The sequence below is a fragment of the Pomacea canaliculata genome, linkage group LG13 (assembly GCF_003073045.1).
Source record: "Pomacea canaliculata isolate SZHN2017 linkage group LG13, ASM307304v1, whole genome shotgun sequence".
Classification (NCBI taxonomy): domain Eukaryota; kingdom Metazoa; phylum Mollusca; class Gastropoda; order Architaenioglossa; family Ampullariidae; genus Pomacea; species Pomacea canaliculata.
The window spans coordinates 17,897,718-17,914,656 of NC_037602.1; the positions used below are offsets into that span (position 1 = coordinate 17,897,718).

Here is a 16,939-nt window from a genome sequence, read left to right on the forward strand (position 1 = left end):
TCTTGAGGAACTGCATGCTTCGTGTGAAGAGAATAAACGGTTATCTGACAGCCTGCATTTCCGCTGATGATTACACGAGCGGTTAGCAAGTATCCATTCTAAGGGCAGTCAACATTTGCAGACACAGAAAGAAGTATTAGTCTTTAACAAAGATAACGCCAAGATTACGAGAAATTTCCAAGCCTGGGCCAATATTAACCCAGTGTTTGTTGGGTTGTTAGAAAAAAAAGACAAGTAACAATGTTAATCCAAAAGCTCCACAATCATCCCCGCCATCGACGTGTCTCTTGGCACTCTCACCTGGGACTGCGCACGTACCTGGTTTAATCAGATTAATCAGGTGCTTTAAAGTGCACCTGACCTAAGGGGGAATGTGAACTGCCTCGTATATTATCAGAAGAAAACGCAAGCGTTAACTTTGAAGTGGTTATTCAAAAATTTACTCCACGCAGCCATTTTTTCTTCTGAAGTAAAGCGCTGCACGCGCAGCTGGTGCTAGCATTAACCTTTCTTAAGTTTGTTATAAAATCATATTATCTGTTTTATTATTAAATAATAATAATTTCCATACAATAATTATCTGTAAGTAAAACACGTAAAAAGAAAGGACGACGGATGAGCATTTGTCGGTGGAGTTGTGTGACCCTGGTTCACCAATCGTCCTTTTCATTTGAACACCGTCTAAAATCGTTGCTCTGCATACAACTACAAAATAATGTTGACAAAATGTTTAAGCACGGTCTACATTTTCAATGGAGATGGACAGAAATCTAGACTGACTTGTCACATTCCTTGCATAGCCCATCAGCAACAAAGTTTTTGCCCATTTATTTTTCTGCAGCCCCGTGTACTTAGCACCGTGCTCTCCATGCTTTGTTCTGGGATAATTGAATGTGTAGAAAGAGAACTCGAGAGATGCACGTAGTATACAATATATTTTTGTGTTCAGGTGCAACTTGTGTGAACTGGAGCTTCAATGCCCTAGGCCTGTCACGTTTGGAAGACGGTAACGTGTTTTATACATTTCTTCCCTCTTTCATCTAACCTATTATTAGTAGCGAAATTAGGTGGGTGCTTCACCAAGCTCTTTAGGGGGAGACTGTCTTACACGAGCCTGCTGCTCGCAAACCGGCATTACAAATTACAAACTCCGGCTTCTTGCTAGGCCATTGCCCATAGTTTATCACAAATTAGTAGGTGCCTGCTTATTAGAAAGCGCATCTGCAGGACTTCCCCCTTTGTAGGAACGACGGAACGAAGTGATGGATTACTCAGAAAGCCCTCCCATGGGAGAGGACCCTAGCACTTGCTCTCCCCGCAGCTACAAAAAGGGACTGAACTGTGCACCTGGACATCGTTGTACCTGGTGGGTTAACTTTTCTTGGCGGAGTACTCGGGGTGAATTCCACAAACTATTCCTTTAAAGTCGAAGTGTTTTAATTACATGAGGTTAACGGGTATATAAGACCTATTACCGCTAACCCTGTCACCCTCCACCAGGCAGGGCTATCACGAAGAAAATAAACACTAGAAGTTCTTTAAATCACAAGCGAGGATGAAAGTGTGAATGTACTGCAGCTCGTTGTTGCAGGTCTATCGTCTGGCATCTCGTATTTCAAAGTCAAATGACTCAAAGCTGCTCAGGCGAGGCAGCGCCGTGCTTTCTCGTTTAGGAAACGAGAAACAAACGAGATAAGGCGAGATGACGCCTGCTGCAGCAGCAGCATAAAGAGGCTCTTGTTGTGGGCAGAATCGAAGCAGGTGGCTTTAACTGTGAGCGCAGGAACATTGCAGTGACACGAAGCATAAATCTTCTCCTGCAGGTGCAGTTAAAGATCGACAGGAGAGCCGAGGACCTGGCATTCACAGGATGAATGCTTCCAGATAATTCCTTGCGGGTCATAACTGTAAATATTTTGCTTATCTTTGTTTTTGTTGTTTAATAAACAAACAAGAAAAAAAAAAACATCGCTCTGACCGTCAGGTGTAAAAAGGAATTTTGATTGAAGTGAAAAATTCACAGGACAGACTGATCATATTTTCCTTTCGGGGTGCGTGAGGCGTTTTATTTTTTTCGCATCAGGTTACCCCACAGCTCGATGTTTCTTCATGTGTGTCAAAGACTGCATAGAGTTGTTGAAGTCTCTGTTATAATTACTATTTATATGCAACGGAACTCTCTTGCACAGCTGGTGTTTTTCTTCTGATTGTCTACTACCAGGTGAGAATACTGACTATTGAAGACATATCTTGAAAATTAAGCATAATTATGTAACAGATCTTAGATGATGTTGTCTGCTTGTCATTTTTTAAGTGAAAAGGTAGGATTCCTCAGCAAAGCATAGGAGAGAAGTACAGCCTTTATTTCTCACAAAAACATTTCACTTATTACATCCCTTGACTGATATCAGGTGACCGCCAGGTAAGCTGCTCCGACAGAACTGGTCGTCGGTGAGACCAAGCTACACCCAAGGTGTGACAAGGCCCGCCAACTAGGCTTGTCTTCTTCTGTTCACCTTAAAAATTGATAAGGATCTTCAAAAGTTTTAATTTTCCCCGCTGAGTTGTCCTTTGTACATTCATTTTTTTTTAAAATTTTGCCTTCTCTGATTAACGAGACCTTTCCAATAACGGTGAACCGACCCCTAGAAGAGCTTGACAAATAACTACACAAACTTTTAATTTTGTCAAGAACAACAGTTAATCCTTCACCATCCCCCATACCACCACCAGTGCCATCAGCAATAACAACAACAAAACAACACTATCAACATCACCATCGTCATAAGCTTCGTCAATGATGTATTACGGGGGAGGTCCTGCAACCTGTGATAACATGTATCAGTCATCTTTGCATGGTGCTCATCCCCTGTTTCCGCAGTAAGGTTTGTTGATTTATGTTTATGATCTGCGTCTACAACAATAATATTTAACCGCTGACGATACTCTTGTCCACATTCAGGAAAATACATTTTTTGCATAACTTACGAAATAAGCATTCGTACCAACGGGAAGGATGGGAGGGAACAAAGAAGATCTTTTATCAGTGTTGTTGAGACATATTGATAGCTTATCTCAAAATAAAAAAACTCATAAAAGCTCAAGTTTTTAGAGTTGTTTATTTGGTGTAGGTTTTATTTTGGAGGCCACACAACGAGTAAGTAAATGACTTAATATTTGTCTGCAGGATGCAGGAACAATGGACGATCTCGATAAAATCTCGTCAAGATCGACGAGAACAGATGCAGGTGGAAATTGCAGCAAGCAACCTGCTGCGTGATGCACAACAATTTATGGTTTTCTTGTTTCCATATGTGCACACAGATACTCAAACATAAAACAAATAGCAATTTTGCTCTCCTCATTTGTATCCCGTCTCGTCCTGTCTGCCTGAGGGACGGCCTTCCAGATCCTGGTCTGATTGTGTCACAAAGATTAATATGTGACTGGAAAGTCAAATACAATACTCCATTCCAAGTACCTGAATGATACTACAATCTATTCTGACAGTTGTAACAGCATCCAAGATAGGAACATCGAATTGCATCCAATATGGCGGTGTTCCGTTACGAAGTACTGCGTGCCCTGCTAATAAAATAACCAATATTTTAGTATAATATTCATCTGATAATGAAGCTGTCCGACAAACAAATTAATAACAGCCGAGTCTGGTCCGAAAAGCCTCACCTGAGATTGGCACGAGAGATTTATTGAAAGCGTGTATGTAGTATATAAAGAGTGAGAGATAGGCAGAACAGGCAAAGAGATTCACGAAACGGACAAAGGTTGATTGAAAAAGGAAGGAGACGACGATGACGATGAAGCTCATGCTGATAATAACAGTGGCAGCCTTGTGTGCACCTGGCGTTTTCACAGGTAAGACAGGAAATAACAAACTCGGATACAAAGCTTCTATGTCTGTTGCATTCCTTTGCAATTGCCTTCTTTCTGTAAATTTTGTAAAGAAACTTGATTAGTTTGCTTTCACTAGTGTTTGTCAATAAAAGAGATTACTTTGATTGTACAATCTCTGAAGTAAACATTTCAGGTGGTTTTATTAAAATTTATTGGGCGTGTGGTACATGAAATTGTTAACAAAGTTAAAGTAAATGTATTTATATAACTCAAGATTGTAATATTTTTAAAATCAAACTTTCCGTTACCAAAACATTTAATTTGATTGTTTATCACACGTGTAGCTGCTCCGTAATTTGCAATGACACTCAAACCTCGCCCGTGTTTTTATTCAGCGCCTGTAGGTTGTCTTTACGATGGTTCGAGAATTGCGCCGGGGATGTCATTCGAAGGTGGTTGCAAACAATGCAGTTGCTTGGGCTATGGTGTGGCCATGTGTTCGTATGAGGCCTGCTCCACACCACCCAGCATCCATGTCACACCTTAGTCCCCTCCAGTCTCAGCTTCATTCGCTAAGAATTCTTTGGCTTCAAGTCATGTCACAGTCTCTGCTGTTCGTCAGCAGTTCTCACCTTAACTCCACGAGTTCTGTCCTGCCACAGACATACACAATAATGAGAAAAATAAACATTCTGTTTATACAACATGAAAATGGCAGAGGTCTCTGGTCAATAATTAAGAAATAAAGCTTTACGAGTGAAGTTTGCAGGGTTTCTGGACCACATTGGATCTTTTCATACACTGAACTCATTTAGTCCTCGGCATTTTTGAATGCTGTCGCACTCTTACGTTTGTTGGCATTTATTTTTGTTTGCTTTTACTAGAGACCAGAAAATACGCTTTCAAAGATATCTTTAGACGATTTATATGTATATATAATGAACTCTTTTACATTAAAGTTAATAATAACCAGGCCGGGGGATTTGGCAGCCTTATATCATCAGCAAATCCTCATGAAGACATCACGCATCCTAGTGTTGATCATGTGTTGGCATGTGTGTTTCACTCTTGCGGTCTGGCTGTCGGTACACGATGTCTGTATGCAGAACTAATGCTCACCTTAACTCATTCATTCCACGCACCATTCACTTGGTAAACTATACTGGTCATCATCTTGTACTAGGCTGAGGTGGCCTGAGGTCACAACTGTATCTGTTGTTGTTGGGAAAGTGTGTGTGTGAGGGGGGGGGGGGAAGAGAAGAGAATGTGAGAAAGACACTATTTCAGCATGTACATTTATATTATATTTTTATATCGTGTATATGTATATATTATATCTTAAATTACCCCTGGGGAACAATAAAGTTGTATTGTATAAACCAAAGATATTTGATGACTTCCTATTTACTGACATAAAGAACAGTTTCATAACAAGGTGTTGTTTACATTTTCTTCCTGTTTAAAAAGTGATCACAACATCATTTCGTGAAACTAGGCCTTATTAACAGCTGCTTGAGCCTTTCCCAATGGCTGAGGCTTTTGATGACATCAGAAGGGGAGAATACGATATTGTGGTAGTCGTGATTTCTCGTCGGCACAGAAGTGATTTGCGGCCGTCGTCAGGTGTAAACTCACTTCCCAGAAAGCCGAGGAAAACCACCAATACTCCAGAACAAAACACAAAAACAGCATAAAAATCATCCCTTCCGCATCCATCATCTTGACAATGTATCCTGGCCGAGTCTCTCAGTCCCGCGGTCACATCAAAGACAAAGCGGCCGTCAGGTGGCGCTCGCACTCCCGCACACACCCACGCGCCATCCTCCCATCTTTACATTCATCGTTCCTCCCAATTGATTGCTTAAAAAAGCAGATGTGACACTCATGCTTCAGTGATGATTACAATTGATAAAGATTGTTTCTTTCCGGAAAAAAGCTGATGATAGACGAACCACGCATGAGCAAGTTTTCCTCATCTTGATAAACTAATGTGTATATATATCTGTGTGTGTGTATATATATTTGCAGAGTTGACTACTCCCATTGCTGGCTGCATAAACGGAGGAGTCACGGTCGAAAAAGGTCAATCGTACTACGACGGCTGTAACAATTGTATTTGTTTGGGCAACAACAATGCTTTGTGTACTCTTCGGGCGTGCCTTCCTGGTTAGGACCTGGCACTCGACACGAAGCATTAAAAAATACAATAATAGCAGTTCGGCATTACACAAATAATATCAAGTGTACAGTTTGACCTGCTGGAAACTTCGAGAATGAAGAAAAGAATTGAATACAGTTTGACCTGAAAACTTCTCGATTTGTTATTTGATTGATTGACTGATTATTCAAGGCCCGTTGTCCTATAAGGCTAATTAAAAATATCAGTAATAAACAATATTATAATTTAAAAATCAGTAACTAGAGAGGATAGGCAATAAATTCTGTGATATACCGCCAGTAAGACAGGTCCGCTAAACGGTTGTTGATTCAAAAGAGTTATCTCCCTGAATGTGGAATATATCATTGTCAGCAGTTAATATTTTGTTTGTAGAAGCAGATCACAGATACAAATCAACATCCTGCTCTGCGAAGAGGACCACCTGTCACACTGCCTGTTAAATAAATTTATCTGATAAATAGGTAATAATACCTTAAATAAAACACAATCTGCTACAAGACCAGCAGAGCGAGTTTTCAAATCAAACTTTATACAGATTGTCAAACTGCACCCTTTATATTTATCGAAACACCAAGTCATCATGTTGGAAGAATATACTAAATAAATAAGCGTATTTTTGTCACTGGGGATACCTTGGCAAAAAGATCTGCAGATAGAGAGAGAAAGGAACGCGATCAAGAGAGAATAAAGACGTTGTCAGGTCAAAGGTTAGTCGCTAACCCTTGGCCATGTTTACAAAGCAGGTGTGGTTCAATAACGTACTACATTCAACGACGGCCATGCTAGTTCCTTGACATGTTATCACGACGACTGAACGATGACAGGGTGATGACAGAACGATGACAAGACGATGAGCAAAGCAATTACAGATTGACTCTGAAAAACTAGTCAGCCTCAAGCAGAAAAAAATGGATTATCTCACATGTCTGAACTTTACCCGGTTTTTCTTATCGCAAAAAAGTTCTAAAAATTGCTTTTTAGTCTGTACTGCGTTGGTGCCTTATGATCATTAGAATTAAAAAAATAAAATAAAACACAAGTAAGATTTATCTGCATTGGACAAGTCTTTATCTGGCACCAATCCGTGGCCTCAAGCGCCCACGCAGGTACCACAGAGCGACGAGACAGGATAAAAGCCACAGACCACAGGTGAAAGAGTTTCATCAACTGAGAACTTTGAACAGCCTTCCAGTCGCCATGAGGATCTTGTTTCTTCTCATCGCCCTCAGCCTTGTCGCCGTCGCCATGTGTCGTAAGTCGTTTACTCCAAATACAAACTCGTGACTTTGTCGCTATTTATATACATCATGACAAAAGTTTTAAAAATTGTCTGAGAGAGGTTTTGGATCATTTTACCACCAGTGCCAGTACCAGTAAAAAAGCAGAAGTAATGTAAAGTATTACCCTCATCCTTTTATTTCATTACTATAGCCTCTTCTGCAGTTTTTATGGAGCTGATCCGCTGTTATAATTGATGGATTATTTTTGAGATTCTAAAATAATCTAATAAAAATATATTTGAGGAGGGAAACTGGAGAAAACTCGTGTTTAATGCCGAGACAGCAACTAAGACAAAGCAGCCAGCCCTGTAGATAGACATTAGAAAGGCTCGGCCTATCAATTATAAAGTTTTGTACAAGATCCTGAGGACTGTAGACCTGTGCAATTACCAACATAGTAGTGTCCATCCTCTCATAAAAATTATAGTATGTAATTACACGGTAATTACCAATAAATATTGCTCTTTCCGGTGATAAGAAACGGGTGAGATAAAAAAAAGTAGGAGGACGTTGATGGAAACTTTATATTTACAGAGACGACAAAGCCCATTGATGGCTGCGTATTCGGAGGAGTCACATACAAAGTAGGGGAATCTTTCAAGGACGACTGTAACACTTGCTTTTGTTCTGGCAACAACTTGGCTGCCTGTACTCTCATGGCATGTATCCATGATTAGGACCTGGCACTAAACATCCAGCTTAGATATCGAGAAAAACATGTAACCATGGCGACCTGGTGTTTCTCAGATGACAACGTGCAGTTTGACCATTTGAGAGCTCCATCTGTCGACGTGAATAGAAAGAACCAAATACACTTTGCTTCGCAAACTTTAGTAGTTGTTGTTTTAAAAATTGGTTGGTTGGTTGCTTGCTTGCTTGCTTGCTTGATTGATTGATTGATTGATTGATAGTCTCAGGACAATCGTCCTCAAGAATGGGAGAAAATATACAGGTAATAAAATGTTACCAGAGAAATCACAAAGTACAATAAAATGACATATTATAAGGAGTATCAGCATGATCCACATCTGTTACACTTTATTTAATCTAAACAAAATGAAAATTCAAAAGCGTATAAATATTTTTCTAATATCAAAAATCCAGTTTCTTTTACTGTTGCCGTCTGATCGAAACACTAGTTCATGCAATGTATACGACCTGTTTAATTACTACTTGTTGTAAAGCTTTTAATCGATAATCTAATGATTACATTGACTGGTGGTGTCGGATTGAACAGTGTTAGTAAGGTCATTAGCAGTGCGCCCACCTTTAATAAACAAAATAAAAAATATTAGTTGTGCAAGAGGTGACCGAGAAACAAAATGTCAGCGTGCTACGTGCCAAAGTTTAACAGAGATAAACATTCGTTACAGTTCCCAGAAAAAACTTATCTGAAAGTCCCGACCTTTTGACTGAAGCAGAGAAATGTGGTTATTTTAAAGCCAATAAGACAGTATACTGCTATAGCAATGGTATGTCGTATCTTGTACTTATGTCATGAGTTGGACCTTCTTCTGTTTATGGCGATGTTGGTAGGGGATGTTTCGAATGAACGGAGTTTTTTTTTTTTTAAATAAAAGTTGTAGATGAAGCCCAAAGCTTTGTAACCTTAGTTACAACACCACCGTGATCCACACAACTGTATCGTATGTTGTTCGTGAAAACTTGTAGGAGAGTAAGGATGGGAAAAGGATCGAAAACAGATAAATAACTCGATTCTGGAATAACAAAAATTTTGCACAGATTTGTATGAGTGAGTTCGTGTTCATTATGATTACAAAATGTCAGAGCGTTTATCTGGGTAATTCCTTATCGGAAGCTAAGCGACATACCCTGATACCCAGCCCAGCCACCCACACATACCAGCCAACAAACAGAAGACAACGATAAAAGCCGCGGGCTGAAAGCACGAGAGTCTTTCATTAACTGACGACAGACACAAATCTTCTAGAAACATCATGAGAACTTTAGTTCTTCTCATTGTCCTCTGCCTCATCACCATCGCCATGTGTCGTAAGTAGTTTGTTAATAGCATATGCTGGAATGGTGTTTGTTGGAGTTAATAAATATAACCTGTGAATAATTAATAATCAAATATTGTAATTAGATTTTATAAGGAATTTCTCATAAAATGCTAGTAACTAACGGAAATCACAGATAGCCTGAAGTAATCCTACTACTTTATTGCAAAAACGTTCACACATTTCTTTTGTAAAAATTTTGAGAAAAAAAAACTAGCCCAGTTGCTTCTACTTACATAGATGATTTCAGACATCACTTTGCTGAACAAAACCATAGGTAGACTGTCGGTTGCTCTAGGTTTACATCGTTCCTTGCACATAAGTATGAATTATTTATCAGTGGGTTGAACATGGTCTACAGTTTGGTAAAATAAATAGCAGGTAATGTTATAGGCAATGTAGGACTCACGAAACTTTGTCATTAAAGACCGAACTTTTTAGTGTGGGTGGGGAAACAAATGTTGGACCCGAAGGAAGAAGATTAAGAGCACACTCATTGCCGGCTACCTAAGTGTTTATTGTTTATTAGTTGCTTGCATCTGGCCCGACAAATAACCTCACATCAGTAGATAGAAATTTAAAAAAGATTTTTCTGAATGAGTTGTGGTCACGTTTGTGATGATGTCATTGCAGAAGTCCGTGGTGGGTGTCAATACAGAGGAGTGGAATATGCCGTGGGAGTGTCTTACATGGAGGAGTGCAACACGTGCATTTGTTTGGGCGACAACGAGGCTGCATGCACTCGCATGTTTTGCGGGACTGCTGGCATCATCAATGGCTGACCTGGCATCGAACTGCGGACCAAGAAGTTTACGAAGGACACACTCGCTAACTTGGCGACTTGATATTTCGAACAATATACAAAGTTAAGTGTTGTACCTGTTGTAAACCTTCTCTGTTCATGCAAATACAATCAACAGTAAACCACTAAATAAAATTTGAAATGAAACGTGTTTCAATCCTTGTTGACAAAAAACATAAAAAAGAAGAAAGAAATAAAGATTTATGGGACTTGCCTGGAAGTTGGATCTGCGCTGCAGGGAAAATTTCTGGCATTGGGTGTAGCTGTCAGTGTACATCAGAGAGAAGGAGATCGAGATAGAGAAAAAACGAGAGAGAGAGATAAAGAAAGAGAATCTTGACTAGAGGTACATTGTCCAATATTTATTTTAGTTATAAAATTTAACTGCTAACTGGATATAGGAAAGTATGTTTTCAGATGAGTACATTTGACAAAGAGAATTAATCTGGCATCTGTCATTTCCTCTCTGATACTGGGCAACATTCGTAAACAGGTGAGGACCAAGATTGATAGTCATTGAGAACTGGGACCTGGACAAACTTGTGCCTGTTACAAGAGAAAGATAAGGAACGCGGTGCATTAAAGGAAACTTTAAGAAGTCTTACACCTAGGACACACCATTATCGTCACATCCATGAGCACACACACACACAACTGACAATTCAGTTGCTGGTTGAGCAGCTGAACTGCAGAGAGTACAAATTATTTTAAGACATAGAAATGTGGCCAATCACAAATCCCCCAAGCATTTCACTCAGTTAAAGGTATTAAAAGTGATTCCACTAATTACGTATTTTCATTATTAGTCGGACATTTCCCTAATAAATAAACTGCAATAAACTGCACTCAGCTACGGTCATGCTGTTTCCTTATTATGTTGTAACCATGACAATACGTTGACTGTGCGATAGATGAACGATGACAAAATGTTTACTGGGTGATGACAGAACTGTGTTGAAGCAACTGAGATGATTGTGGTCAGCCCCAAGAAGTCGGACACGAGTTACCTAGAGCTCTGGCATAGGCTTGATTTTTCTTATCACAAGATGATCGCTTGATTTTTTCTTATCTGAAGAAACTTGAAGGCTCTACTGTTTGTTTGGGGTTTTTTTTTTTTTTTCATTGTGCACCACGCTGGTGCTCAGTCGATGAAATAATAAAACGCAATAAAGCTTATCTGCATTGGGCAAGTCTTTATTTAGTACCAATCCACGATGAAAGGCACCCACCCAGGCAAAACATATTAGACACAAAATATAAAAGCCACAGGCCAAGGCGAAAGAGAATTCCATCGAGGATTTTCAACAGTCTTCTAGTCGCCATGAGGATCTTGTTTCTTCTCATCGCCCTCAGCCTCATCGCCATCGCCATGTGTCGTAAGACGTATTTCAAATACACAATAGTTGTTTTTTCGACATTTTATATGCATTAATGACACACAAGGCTTGAAGTTGAGTGCTTTAAGAACAAGCTACACCATAAATTATACAGAATTATCATTGAGATGGCACTGTCTCTAGTTTTGTGTCGATCATAAAGCATATATATGTCAATAATGTAGTAGTAGTAGTAGTAGTAAGTAGTAGTATTAGTAGAATCACTTATGTAAAAATCCATTCTCTCCTAAAATTGTCTCATGTTTTGCGGGAGTAAGAGGAATGTGGGAAGAAGTATCTAGGAGGAAGCTGCAATCTTTATGAGAAGTAACTTTGTTTACTTGCAGAGCAAACACAAGCCCCTCAAGGATGTCTACACGGTGGAATTTGGTATGAAAAAGGACAATCTTACAAAGACGACTGTAACACTTGCATCTGTATGGGCAACAACATGGCTGGATGCACTCTGATGCTTTGTCTTCCTGGTTAGAATGTCGGCCACACATCCACCCGAGATGCCGTGAAGACATGCAGTCATGGCGACGACATTTCGAAAACGATATAAAGCTTGCAGTTGTCTATGTCAACATGAATACACAGAGCTGGATTCACTTTGATCGGCAAAGCGAACTTGCTCGGCTGATGTTTTTTGTTTAAAGAAAGATTGACTGATTGATTGATTGATTATTCAATAACCATTTCCCTATAGAACTGGAGAAAAAAAAGTAATTTGTTGGTTGATTAATTGATTGGTTGATTAATCAATGACCGTTGCCTCACAACTAAAGAAAAGTTAGTTCGTTACAGAAAACAGAACATAATACAGAACTGAACACATTACCAGTGAACAAATCCAGCTTCAGGTATAATATTGTTTCTGTTCTTAGTTCATTTTTTTATCAATTCATGCACCTTCCTATCACCATTACAACGTAAAATGCCAAAATAATTACGAATATTAAACATAATACTTTTCACTAACTCTTGTGGTCAATAAAGAATTAGTTAGTTGATGACAGCTTCCTCTGCTGCTGCTATCACATTTGAAACCTTCTCACTACAGCTGTACAACTTCTTGTTACTTCCCTTTAGATGGTCTCAGAGCAACTCCTCATTCAGAAAACTATTGTTCACTTTTGTTGGCTTTGTTGTGGGACGGTGGATTTTTTGTTTTTGTTTTTGTTTTTGATCCGGTCTTTTTTTCTTTTCAGAGACTTTTATCTTCCTTCCCATCCCCAACCCTTTATATCCTCCTGTGTATTTCCATCTCCAATTCTTTTGCTTACTTCTCTTCTATATAATCATTTCTATTTATTTTTACTCGTTTGTTCATGAGGTACATTTGACCTGAATGTAAATTCAAATTAAAGAAAATGATTTTGTTCGGAGAAAACAGAGCTGAATCTTAGCAGGCAGTTTGAAATAGAAATTATCTTAAACCATTTTTCTTTGCCCTTGTCATAAACAGGTGGCGTGGAGGGAGTGCAAGGAGTTCACATCTAGGCCTTTATGTAGAGAAATGCGTATCTACTGGTGCAGAGCTTCCCAAACTCGATAAGGAGTGTTTAAAAAAAGCTCTCAGATGACAATTTTTAGTGCTGCGCCCATCCCTACCGGTCAGAAATTGTGAGGACTTAGTACACTTACAGAGTCCAAGGATGAGGTCTTAGCTTCTCTGTCTGTGGCAAGGCCCTGTTGGTAAGTGGCTCATGCTTGATGGGGCCTGTATCAAATTCGAAAAAAAGGTTTTCAGTCTCATCAAACCATACGTGAATTTTTCCTGATATTTTTTTTTAAGCCACGAAATGCTTCTCAAAATAAGCAAAAGGTTTCAGAGAACGAGCTCTCCGCCTAATGAATGTTGAAGCCCAGCAGCAGACGGCGGACCTGAAGCAGTCAGCAATGCAAATCCAGAAAACCCGTTTGTAAACAATGATCGCATCTGTTTTAATCTTCTGATGAAACCAGCAAATAAATTCTCTTCTTCAAAAGCTGTTGAGAGGCGATCAAGGGCAGAGTGGTGCACGTGGCGGCGGAGAGATCCTCGCGCTGGCTTTCTACAGGAGACGTGAGGTAAACGCGGTCGGTAGGTGGCGCACTAAATGTTGGCGAAACATGCAAGGAGTGTCCTAGACTGTTACGAGAAGACAAAGCAGGAAAGGAGTGTTTGAGAATGTGAGCGAATGTCAATGAGAAGGTGTATTCGCAAGCGCGACCTGAAAACCGCCATTGAATTTGGGAGAGATTGTAATTTTGAACACAGTGGTGTGCGAGAATCTCGTGAAGCGAGATGCGATCAAAGAAAAACACATGATGGAAGACACAGAAAACAAGAATAAAGTTAAAGGTCAAAAAGGGTAAAAATTAAAGCTCAGTGGAAGATAATATTTTTCAAAATCTGAATGCATCCCCTCCATGTACACATGCACACAAAATGGCCGGCAACACAGAGATGAGCGATGTTCAAGGCTTCGCCCAGTGAGAGAGCTTGTTAATTAGGCGTAATTGTGGACAAATATAACACCAAGAGTTCGACCTTTTTATGCGGGGGGTTATGTTTGTAAATATATATCTTGTAAACTGGAGGCTTTCATCCAGCTTTACCAGTCTTTAAAAAAAATTACACCTCAATCCCACTTTAAGATGCGATGATGGAGCCATGGAGACATCTTGGCTATGTAACACCTGAATCATGGTCCTAATTTTTTAATGTGTCTTGATATTTGCGAATGTGAGTGAGTTACTATTTTAAGTATGCAATTTATTATTATGAGCTCTAGAAGAATCTATCGAAGAACCAGATGTCTACATGTGTCTTTGTCCTGGCTTATTAATTGGTTTTCACATTTAAAGATCTCTCATAGTCAAAACAGATAGCTAGCTTCCTTTGCTCACCCATCTTCGTCACATAATATACCCTTTGCTGCTGACGTGGCGTAAAACTCAACCAATCAACCTTAGTCACGTGCTGCTGACGTCAGGTTCGCACGGCGCGCCGCACCTGCCCCGACCTGGGCCTGAAGGAGAGATGAACGGATGATGTCTCCTCTTATGAAGTTCCTTCTCATTCCATCTCATCGGAGACCCCGGAGCGCACGTGAGTATAAATGTAATCCTGTTGTGTTTATTGTTGTAGCCAGCCTACACCACAGCCGGCCGCACTGCAGCTCCTCCTCGCCATCTTCTGCCCTCATGTCGTTGCCTTCAGCGATGTCTTGGCGAGGAGATGCTTGATTTTTTTATGAGAGGAGGTGGGGAGTGTGGGATTGGATTAAAAGTGCGTGCACTCGGAGTATTAGGTTCACACTAAGGGTAAGAGCGAGAACAATGTCTTCTACCCATCAAGATGGAGAAGAAAACAGGAGTATCCAGAGAAATCCCCCGAGAGGCGTCACATCCAAAGAGAAGCTCACCTGTGCCGAAACAAGATCCGAACCCAAGACCTTTTTCTTACTAGGGGGCGAAGGTCAAAAGCGAGTACGCGCACGCGCGCACAAACATTTATTTTAAGTCTTTTAAAATGTTAATCTCGATTTTTACTTTTATCTTAGTTTAAATTTATTCCCTTCTTTAATTGAATGTGAACTACATGTGTATACAAATTATGTATATTGAATCTAAAGAGTAACTGGATGAAAACATATTTTCTAAGTATTCATCTGTTTCTTTTTCTCCTCTTCATTTGATTCTTTGTGCCGTCTGCTTATAGGTAACTGCTGCTTTAGGACTAGTAAATTACAGTTATCCCCCCTAATTCGGTCCATGACGTTCTCATCGAAAAAAAAGTTTGAAAAATTATTTTACAACTTGTGAACTGTTGTAAATGTTTTAATATTTTATTTTCGCCAGTAATGAGTAACTGCTAAAAATTTCAGACATCTAGGATGATGGAAAATGGGTGAAAAAACAAAACAAACCCGATTACAAAATTCCAATCAGACCGACAGCGAGTTAAACTATGTAAAAAAGTAGGGTAAAAAACGAAAAAAAGGAAGGATAGAAAGAGATAGAAAAAACTTTCTGAAGTATGGGAAAAGGTGTTTTATGCAGTTTTTTGTTTGTTGTAGTGTTTGTTATTACTGCATTACCAGACACATGGTCTGACCTGACACGACATGATAATCTGCTGTGTCGTTTTCAGCAATAATGCCACGTATCATGTCTATGTGCAGCAACTATTTACATTTATCAAAGTTGCATTGTCCTCCTTGGAGTGTTTCGTGCCATGGCCACTCAGTGAAATATCAAGGTAGCAATCTGTTGTGTTTATTTGTGCTACCCCGCAGATCCTTTTGTAACTGTCTCACGTGCCATGGCGTGAAGGACTGAACTTTTATTGCACACTGACTGCATTATCAGCTAGAAGGTTAACTGTAGGATGGTGTCAACTGCGACATCGAAGATATCTTTGACTGACGCTAATTAATATCTTGAATTCGTTGAGGGAAGTTTCTGGTTTGCGCATGCGTCCTTCTTGTTTGAGATTTTTTTTCCCATTGTAATAAAGTCTATTACTTAAAAGCTACTCTTTTTCGGAGAGAAATGAAATGTTGTTATATAATATGCACTCGCAAAATTGTGAGGAGCATCGCACATCTCACAACATCTCCAAACAGTTCCATCTTCAGTATGGTTGAATCTTTCACTGAGCTGTTCGGACTTCCTTTTGTCTGGAGATACAGAAATGAGAGTTAAAAGCACACTGTCGGATTTTAAGACCATTTACTTTGATGGGAGTACTCTCAGAGGAAGAGGTACACTGCATACACTTTTCGAGCTTGTGTCGGTAGACTGATTTGGACAAACGGACTGATGGACGAGCGTTACCAGTTTATTTATATCCACACAGGTGATGGTGGGTGGTTAGTGGGGCTTACAAAGAAAATTGTTCATTCCCAGGAAAGGAACGACAAAGCTGAATGCTTTTTCAAGCTCTAATCTTCCCCGCCAGCCTGTTTCCGATGTCTGTACAAGTGTTTAGTACCTGTTGCTGAAAAGCATCCAATTCGACACCCGTGAGACTTCAGCTGATGTCGACTCTGGCCACGCTACCCAGGACCGACCTGTGACCCCAGGTGACGCCGGCGGGGAGATAAAGAGCAGAGAAAAGGCGAGACCACTTGATTCATATGACAGGTGTGGTTAATAGGACGCTCTCGACAACAGTCCTACCTCGCAAAGCACCGATGTGTTAACTCCCATTTTGTTCTTTTTATGGCGACTGGGGGCTGGCCCACACTTGGTGCGCCACCGGGCGCCGACCTGTCGTCTGGTGATCAAGGAAGGGGGACAGTGAAAATCAACCTCCATAACAGCTTTACGTGGATGGGAGGAGGTGGAAGCGACCTCTAGGTGAGAGGACGTGAAAATAAACGCCATCTAGTCTGTTTGTGGGTCTACACCGCTGCCATTAGCTTGCCAACTGA

At 40.1% G+C, this 16,939-nt stretch overlaps 1 long non-coding RNA gene across 1 annotated transcript; it reads left to right on the top strand.

Moving 5' to 3' along the window:
• The first annotated feature begins 11,353 nt into the window (after positions 1 to 11,353).
• Positions 11,354 to 12,147, top strand: LOC112554246. Its single transcript, XR_003097222.1, has 2 exons — positions 11,354 to 11,513; positions 11,861 to 12,147. It is a non-coding gene; the product is annotated as an uncharacterized LOC112554246 (long non-coding RNA).
• Positions 12,148 to 16,939: the final 4,792 nt, after the last annotated feature.